The sequence below is a fragment of the Microplitis demolitor genome, chromosome 2 (genome assembly GCF_026212275.2).
Source record: "Microplitis demolitor isolate Queensland-Clemson2020A chromosome 2, iyMicDemo2.1a, whole genome shotgun sequence".
Taxonomy (NCBI): domain Eukaryota; kingdom Metazoa; phylum Arthropoda; class Insecta; order Hymenoptera; family Braconidae; genus Microplitis; species Microplitis demolitor.
The window spans coordinates 18,488,442-18,498,343 of NC_068546.1; the positions used below are offsets into that span (position 1 = coordinate 18,488,442).

At 32.7% G+C, this 9,902-nt stretch overlaps 1 long non-coding RNA gene across 2 annotated transcripts; it reads left to right on the plus strand.

Annotated features, from left to right (window-relative positions):
- The first annotated feature begins 213 nt into the window (after positions 1 to 213).
- Positions 214 to 3,391, plus strand: LOC128669030 (uncharacterized). 2 transcript variants are annotated; one of them, XR_008404590.1, is made up of 3 exons: positions 234 to 2,683; positions 2,786 to 3,022; positions 3,086 to 3,391. It is a non-coding gene; the product is annotated as an uncharacterized LOC128669030 (long non-coding RNA). The 2 variants fall into 2 exon arrangements; XR_008404589.1 differs by having other exon boundaries at positions 214 to 3,022.
- Positions 3,392 to 9,902: the final 6,511 nt, after the last annotated feature.

Genomic DNA, 9,902 nt, shown 5'->3' on the forward strand with positions numbered 1-9,902 from the left:
TTCCTTTTACGAAATTATTTAATTCAAAATATATTTAAATAAACTCAACAAATGGTTACAATAATAATCAATTCAATTTAAATAATATTATTAAATTATTCACTGGGGAAAACCAAATTACACACTACAAAGTTTTACCCACTATGATTAATATAGATTGTGAACAAATAAAATAATACTAATCTTTTTCTTTATTTTATATTATTTACTCTGGGGAGAGAAAGACGCGGGTACTCAATACATATTTGGCAACACTGGGTTGCATACCATTAAATTATAAAATAAATTTTACCGAGAGAAATAATATTTTAAGTACTGTTGTAAGACAAGGAGCTACATACGCTATCCTTGTCTAATCTCCTAAGGAATTTACTCGACGCGTCTTAGTACATATGCACCCAAATGCCGTGACGGGCGCCGAATATATTCAACTTATTATAACAATCACTCAGGTTCAATTATTTATCAATTATTTATCGCGATCTACTCTATTGAAGGACCAGCGATAGCCGATGCAACAAATGACGATACAATTGACTTACCGGCGTTGATAACAATTTACTTCTGGAACTTTTGGTTAATAAATATCACATGAACTTTATTTTTACTTTAGTATAAAAAAATTCTAATTATCCAAATTAAATGAACTTTAACTATTTAATAACTTTATTACGGCAACTGGGCCAGAACAATTTACTCAAAAATGATCACGGACAACAATACGTCTTATCTTTACAAAATCCCGGTCTTCTCTCCTTATTTTTCGTTGATTTTTCCGAGGGAGGGGTATCACTCCCGTGTTATCCCCTCTCATGACCTTGGACCCGAAATTTTCAATTAAAATAAAATATTTAAAATCATTAAACGACCTGAGTTATGTTATAATAATAAATTAAATAATATTTCCTATTTATCAACATAAACATAATAATTATTAACCCTTTAAACGATAGAATAATAATTATTTCAGTGCACCACGTGGCTGGAGAAAAATATTGATTTTTATCCCCACTACATCGACTTACTCTCCCTTCGGTCGATATTTATATGTATGCTCTACACACACGCGTGCTACTGACTGGAATGAAAATATCGATTAAGTACATAAATTCAAAATAATTATCAAAACATATATATAAACATAATAAACAATAATATCAATAAATTCATAATTAAATCACATTAAAATAATCTATCAAAATAATATAAATATTTAAATAATAATAAATTATAATAAATAAATAGGCTTGATTTGAGCTAGGAGGTGTTGTTAAATTCACGGCGAGATGGACAAGCGCGTGCAGCGATTCACGTTTGAATCGCTACGTGACACACTAAAGAAAAAAAGATATGGCCGTTCGGTGGCCCTGCGGGCCAGCCCCAAAACTTCCCGCTGTCTTCGAGTTCGAGTAGCTCGAAAACATTACTGTGAATATAGTTTTGAGCTCTTCGAGCTCGAAAATAATATTGCATGCAATTGTTTCCCGCATGAAAAAAGTATATAGGTGAAAAGTATATCTCAAATTCTGCCCTGTTATGACAAATGTTACGTCTAACATGCAATAAAGACAAATATCATGAACAGTCTCTTATTTCGAGTCAAGACAGTTAAGTCCTTTACTCTTGTGACGGAGACCTCGTCGTTACGGTAATGAGTATGAGGAATAAGATCAATATGGAGAATTATTCTAGAGAAATAATAATAAAAACGACTGGATAACTTACAATTGTTATTTATAAAATTTATTCAGCTTCCGTTGTACAAATTGATGGTTGTTGTTGTTTGGAAGATCTTTGATTTTCTTTGTAAATTGTATAGTGTACCGGGCAAGGAACCCATATTCAACGTCTGCTCAGTCAGTACCCCTGGGTGGATGTGGTTTGGCAGTATACTGAGAGTTGAGAACCGTGCGGAATAATTTCTTTAACGCGACGCGTGGTACAACAAATATTACGACGGAGTTTTTAGCTTAGCTGAGATTAAAAGACTGGACAATTAGACCGAAAAACTGCGGGTTTATATAGTCCGAAATCGAGGGGAACCGAGCCGTGCCCCTGGATCTTGTACACCAGAAAAAGAGATGCTTGCTGTACCAGCGTTTATTTTTATGTGCTTCTCCTCCTGCGCTGTATTCTGCACGTACGGTACCCGAGGTTAAGTCAAGAGAGAAGAAAAATAATTAAATCATTTCTTTAATTATTCGATATTCAAGTTGAGGGTTTCTTTCTAAATAAATTTTCAATTCGGATATTGGTTATCCCAAAAAAATTCAGCGTCTCCTTAAAAGAGTGAGAATTAATGCATGTTTAGTTTAGGAAGATTCTGGAAGCGTAAACATGGACTTGTTCTTAGTGGCACGCATCATCCCGGCTTGGCCTCCAAGTTAACGAATGGAGGGGTGCCATCTAAGAGGTATCGTCCAACACCAGAGCGGCTACTGGGTGGTTCCTGTTACTGGGTAATTAAAACGAGAGCTCTTGGGGGACAGCTAGAATCATCGGTTGACAAGCATGATGTCAGGGCCGAGGTCTTATGGCTCATAAATCACGCGACTGCGGTCTTGAGTAGAAAAAAAGGAATTAGAGAACTAACGCGAGTGTGTCTTAGTTTTACTCGTGAAATTAGGAGTCCTCTCTTGCTCTTTCCTTCTCAACATTAAAAAGAGGCACACTGAATTCGAGAGTGAGTGTACCTAGTATGTGTGTTGAGTAATATAAGTTATTACTCTGTACACATGCAGGCTACGTCAGCTATGTTTTCTGTTTTTATGTTCTCCTATTTCAGGTGACCGTGTGTATGAGCCCCCTTACGTGGATGTGTACGCGCTCCGGCACTTTTTCCTTTATTATGCTATGTATACGCATTACATATGTAATCTTGCTAAGAGTTTTAAAACATAAGTGGCATTAGCTATTGGAATTACAGTTTAGTTAAAATCACGGTTTAGTTTTTGTACAAGTGATGAATGTGTTTACGGGAGATCAATTTTTTGTGAGACATGTTCAATGGTTACCTCATCAGGTAAGTGTATTTAATGAAATTCTCTTTTAAATAACACCCGGCGTAATCGATCTTGGTTTTAAGGTAATTCGTATGGTGGCGGAGATTCTAAGCAAGCTGACGAACGTTTCCAGCTATCGGCTCCTGGAAGTGGTAGACATGCTTGACGAAATTACGACTGTTACCGCCCTCCGATTACCCTGTGTTTTAGAGAATTTTTACAATACTACGGAAAGGATGAATGCCGTCTGACTAATTCGCCACGTCAATGCCCGAATTTCTTTCGAGGATTATAATGCCCCATATTCATACACGGGGGATGTAGAGGGTATTCGAGAGATGGCTAGTGTATTAACTCGGTTTCTTGATTGAATAAAGAAATACAAGTTATTTTTTTGTGTTTTAATGTGTTTGAATGTTTTATTACCCTAATAATAATAAAATCGCTATGTTTACTTTAATAATAAAATTTTAACTCGGTTACGAGGGGACACGCACAGTTCTCACCGCTCTAGTTCCCACCACTTCGCGTATTCCCCGCTCCGACTTGGAGGAGAGCTTCTATAGCGAGAATACCTCTTCTTATGTTTAGAGATTTGTGTCTTACCAGGGTACGGTAGGATTTCAATATATAAATTTTTTTCTTTTAATTTTTGTGTTCTCTACCCTGGTCGTAACAACAAAACGACGTATCTCGAGATACGCTGTTTTGTCGTAACAGAGCTAAAAAGGTTTATTTAGTGTCACTTAATAATAGGGTATCATCAAAATTTTGCTAATTTAATTAATTATGCCAGTAATATTGATCAAATGTGCCTATAAAAGAAATGAAAAAAACATATCTTTTTTACTGTTTCGTCACGTCAGAATTTAATTCTTCGAGTTATAGCGTTTTGTCATTACAATTTTATCTATTTATCAAAATAAGCATTAGTTTCTTACGATACAAAAAACGTATCTCGAGTTATAACGTTTTGTCATAACAGAAATTAATTTTTCTGTTAAATTGTACTCAAATTCTGTTTAAACTTTAAACGCTATTTTCTCGAAACTATAATTTTTGAGATACGTCGTTTTTTCATGACAGGGCAGAATTATAATTGTATATATAAAATTATACTTCAATATATAATTCTTAATATATTTTTATGCTACTATTTTTTGCCGTTTTGATATACTTGATTATACTTTATCAGTATAAGTAAGATTTATAGTTTAATATACTCTGAGTTATATAAATTTTGTATAAGCTCAAATAGACCCGAATTACATAATAAAAATTATATACAGTGAGTAAACTCTAATTATATCGGAATTCTCAGGAGAAAATTCTCGGGAAGACCTAAGTTGTTTTAGAGTAAAAAGAAATCATTTTGAGAGATAAATTTTCTTAAGATAATTTTTTTTTTTTTGACCGATATAATTTTCGTTTTCTTAAGCTATGCTAATAAGTATACTTTTTTTATACTTCTTTTATATATTTGAGATATACTCGTTGATAGATTTGCAATGTAGTTTCACTTATAAATTTCGTATATATTAAAAAGTATACATTAGGGTATAGTTTTACATATATGTAATACTATACAATTAATTATATCTTAAATTTATAATAACAAAGTATCACATGTTATAACTCATTTATGAGATATTTTGCGGCATTTTTAGAAAGTATGCGCATGGCTATATTTTGTAGTATACTTTAAAATTATACATTATTTGGATCCGGGATTTTTATGAGCTTTTCAAGCTCTAACAGCTTACGTTTTATGCTAAAGTTTGAAAATTTAAGAATTGAAAATCATTAATGAAGAAGCAGTTTTTAAATTTTTATTCCCGATTATGTTCAATGAAATAAATGTATTAAAGCCGACATCAATGTCAGTGATCAAAATCAAAATTTGAATAAGTTTTGACTTACGTTAGAGCGATAATATACGAAATATCCGAGAAAAATAGTAAAAACTGTGTTTTCTCAATTTTTTGCTGATAACAAGATTTAAACTAAAGAAGAAGTTAGATAGCATTGCATGATGATTGAAAGAGACCATAAAGAGAAAGAGTTGGTATGATTTTAGACACATTTTAGTATAGGAAGGGGAACAGGCAAAATGGGCCCATACAATTTTTAGTATCCCGAATGATTCGGGGTCAAAAATATTCGGTTGTTAGTTAATCAACCATTGTATCTATGAATCCTCTATTTTTATTCTCACGCTCTCGATATTCTCAGCCCCACTTTCTTCAAAAATTTTTCTATATAAACTCAAAGAAAATAATTAAAGTCAGTCGTTAGCGCCATAACCAAAATCTTTGTCGGATCTATTTAAATCCGTGAGTAAAACTCACTGAGTCGAATCCAACATTCGGCCTCGTGACGCTACACTCCGAGGCAATCGGAGTCCTAAATTGATAATGGAAATTCGATTCTTTTATTTCAAATTTAAATATTTAAAAGTTATTTTCTATGGAAAAGAAATTATATTCGTCAGCTCCGCGACTTGAAATTTCATTCTTGATACCTTTGAATACCTGTGAATCCTAATTAACTAAGACTATTTTAAGCATTGTAATATATTTGTGCGTGGAAATTCAGATTGGTAAATTTGGAGTGAGTGTGTACAAGTGTATCAACCCTTCTTGGTAAGTCCATCATTTTAATATTTCTTGTAAATTTAAGCAAACAATATACTGCATATGTTTTTTTTAAATAAATTCGTCTCTTTATTTGCTGTCCTTTTTCTCCGGCATTCAAGTGCTAGTTATTTAGGTCATACACGGAGAGAAAATTATAGTAATAGTTACAATATATTATGGGAATGGTTCCCATACTGCATGGTAACCGGTTTTTTTGAATTGTTGATTATAGGAACACCACCCATATATATTATAGTAACCATTCCTATAATTACGGGTATAATTCCCATATGGTATCGGAATAGTTCCTATGGAATTATGGTAATCGTTACTATGTACCTATGGTAATGGTTACGATAATATTATGGTAATCGTTACTATGTACCTATGGTAATGGTTACTATGTACCTATGGTAATGGTTACGATAATATTATGGAAATAGTTACCATAATATTATGGGGATGGTTACTATAATATTATGGGAATAGTTACCATAATATTATGGGAATGGTTACCATAATATTATGGGAATGGTTACCATAATATTATGGGAATGGTTACCATAATATTATGGGAATGGTTACCATAATATTATGGGAATGGTTACCATAATATTTAGAAATTATAATAATTTTTTTTTTCTATAGAATTTTGCAGTGTAAATTATTGTGAAGTTATTTATTATTATTATTATTACTATTATTATTTACAAATTAATTTTTATCTGACCAAAAATAATATTTTATTGTAATATAGTTTCACAAAAAAATTAAGTATACAAAAAAAAACGCTTATTACAAAAAAAAATTATTATAATTTCTAAATATTATGGTAACCATTACCATATACGCTTAGGAACCGTTACAATGTGGTTATAGGATTGGTTCCTATTTGCTTATGGAAACTATTCCTATGAGTATGGTAATCATTATCATGATTTTTTCACATGCGATATGGGAACTATTACCATAATGATAGGAATTGTTACCATATTTATGGAAACCTTCCCAGAAAGTATGGGTCTTCTCGAGAGCACATCTTCACCGACCCAACATCGCTCTCGCTCAAAAATCCTGGACCTATCCTAACGCTGCACAGGTCATTGAACGGGACGGTCTATAGTACTTCCGCTTAGTACGAGAAAACAAACGATACAAAATTATAATATTCTATAAAATCAGCCACATGACGTCAAATTCCTTGGCTGGATGACAGAATAAAAATAATTTTATACTATAATTTATAGATTAATAATCGGTACCCAATCGCTCATACGTTCTTACACCAACCACGTAACGTTTAATCGAACTTCTGAGCTGAGTTATAGAATAAGGTCATTTAGTATTCCGATATTAAATAATAAATTAAAAATAACCCTTTCGCCTGTCGCCTTCACTCACTCCGATCGTGACAATACATACAGTTCAACCGCGTTATAAGACTAAGTCAGGATGATAGGAAAAACAATTCTTAGAATAATTCAGGTTCTCCCATTATCATGCTAAAAAGAGTTTTGCGTCTAAGCTTCGCTAGAAGACTATCGATGTTTTGTTTTGTAAAAGATAGATTTGCTGTATTTTGTACATTGTGTATGTTAGTCTCATAACGAGGATGGGGCGCAGAACATCATTAAGGTGATCGGAGGTGAACCGTTACAGACAATTTTTAACAATCAAGAAAGAGAGTTTTATAACGAGATAGGTATCTATTTAATTATTTACAATTGTCTTAAATTTTCAATTTGAAATATGATATGAATTTTTAGTCGTTATACCTCGTCTCGAGAGCCCTAGCTTTAATATTTTTGCCAATGCTTTGTTGAGATGTTCAGAAAACCTGGCATGTTCCAAGAATAAAGAAGGATCGTTTTTTCTATCGTTTATTTAGCAATATCTCCCGCAAGTTGAGTCACTGAAAGGGGGGGGGGTGTTATCAGGATAGTTACCTTCATTTTTTTTCAGGGGTTATGTTACTTACGAAGGTTACTTCTTTTGACCGAGTAGATCTGAGATGTCTAAATCAATTTACAAATTTTTTTCACTAAAGCTTTTATTTCAGCATCTATGCTAAAACTTTTCTGCTGGCCACAATTTAAACTTCTCTCTCTGCAATAAAAGTATTGATTTCTCAATTATCATTGTAACTTTTTTTTTGTACGTATTCAAAGTATAAAATATAGGGTACATTTTCTATCATATCACAAAGAACCGTTCAGCCACCGGAAATTTTTTTCTACTGCTCATTTCATTTCCATATATAGATACACACTAAAGATACATAAATCAACGACTTTTTTTAGACCGTATTATGACTTTATATATATATATATATACATATATATATATATATATATATATATATATATATATATAAATATTGGTAGCCTTGAGTCATATGCTTAGATAAATCATATTACGATATCTTTTATCACGGAAAGCTTAAGCTAACGGTAGATGAAATTGTGAGGATCGAGAGGAATCATTCGCGAGTGAACACGGGTTTCACTCACGGACCGAAGATTCGGCACCGCCTGGATGCGCAGGCTTATGTCTGTCCATTAGTGCCGACGTTTTAGTGATTATAGATTTATGTGGCTGTTTTTATGATGAAATAAAAATAATTGTCGCCCTTTTTTTCAGCTGAATATATTTTTTTTTAATTGTTTTCTAGTGTATAGCCGCAATTACGGCCTCTTACACTTTTTCCTTTATATCGCAAACTGCTTTACTTCTCCTCCTCTGCCTTTCGTTGTGCGGCTGTGGCCCGACTTGTGCTTATACTGTACTGCATCATTACGGTGATGCCCTGCAACCTCCCTTGTGCAATGGAGGTGCAGTGGCTAGGGAAACTACAGAGAAAACCTAGCCAGTACAGTTCGGTTTGGGTGAAGCTCCACTGATCGATAAAATTCCCATTTTACCGATCACTGGATCTTCATCCCGCGCCTAGCGATCAGAGACCTTCGTTCGAACGTGTGGCTAAACGATCACTCAGCTAAGTAGTGATCATCCTCGATGCTACTTAACTTCGGTGATCGCCCGAGCCACGCGCGTGCGGAACGGCTGCCTCAGCCGCCTTTTAGCTGAATATATTTAGTTGTTCTTCGTAAATAATATTTTTTTTTTCTTTAAGATGAAGAGTGTTGTGGATGTAAGACTGTCTCATTATTTAAAGTAAACATTTAATAAAAAATTTTTTATATTTATAAAAAATAATCTGGATCTACAAAAAGTAAATAAAATTTATGTTTCGTTGAAAAACAAAGTATTCATATTTTTTTTTTTTTTTTTATCGTACGAAAAAATCTCCGTACAACCAAGTAATTAACTTTGGATTTTTTTCTTTTATTCATATTTTTATTATTCAACCCAGTATTAATCGTATTAGCATATATACACATCAATATTTTTTATCCAAAAATATCAACATTTTACTCCATGTCAAATATTTGAAGACTTTAATTTACAATTGCTCTTATGTAGATATAACAAAAAATTAATTCAAAGCACATGCAGTCCTCACAATTTCAATTTGGACGTTTGTTTTAACCTTCATAACATATTTTCACATTCGAGAACTTGCTCGTAAAGCTTTTGAGTTAATTTAGTTATTGTTTGTTACGAAATTTCAGGTGTTAGTAGTAGATAAAGAGACTAAAATTCATTTAGACATTGGTTTTCGAAAAAATAAATACAACCCTAGAAAGGGTATTTTTTGCGAGAGATGAATGCGTTACTTAATATATTGCCGAATATTATAATAAAATGGTAAATAAAAATACTGTGAAAAAGCAAACCAATAGAGATGTAGTCCGCTTAACTTGCTACCGGACGGATGTGATAACATATATACGTGTGTACATATACATATTTACTATTCACCGCCAAATGTCTATAGAGAGCGGAAAATCTCGCAACAGTATATAAGGGTTTTCGACGCATGCTTGAAAAAGTAGAAGTAAAAATGATGCACATATATACTCTTCCAACAAATATTTCTCTTAAGTATTTTACATTAAAAATAAAAAAAAATAAAAAAAAAATGACAAAATGTCGATACCACCAATCGCCAGCATTTTTTCCGAAGTGAATTTCTATCGTTGAATTGACTCACAATTGTTTTATTGTAAGTATTAAAATTACGCACAATATTTACTAAATACTGTACCAAAAAAAAAACGGTAAAATCAGATTACAATTAAATTCAAGGTTTATTGAAGAAAATACATTTAGCTTCTTGCACAAGTTCAAGAGCGAGACTGCC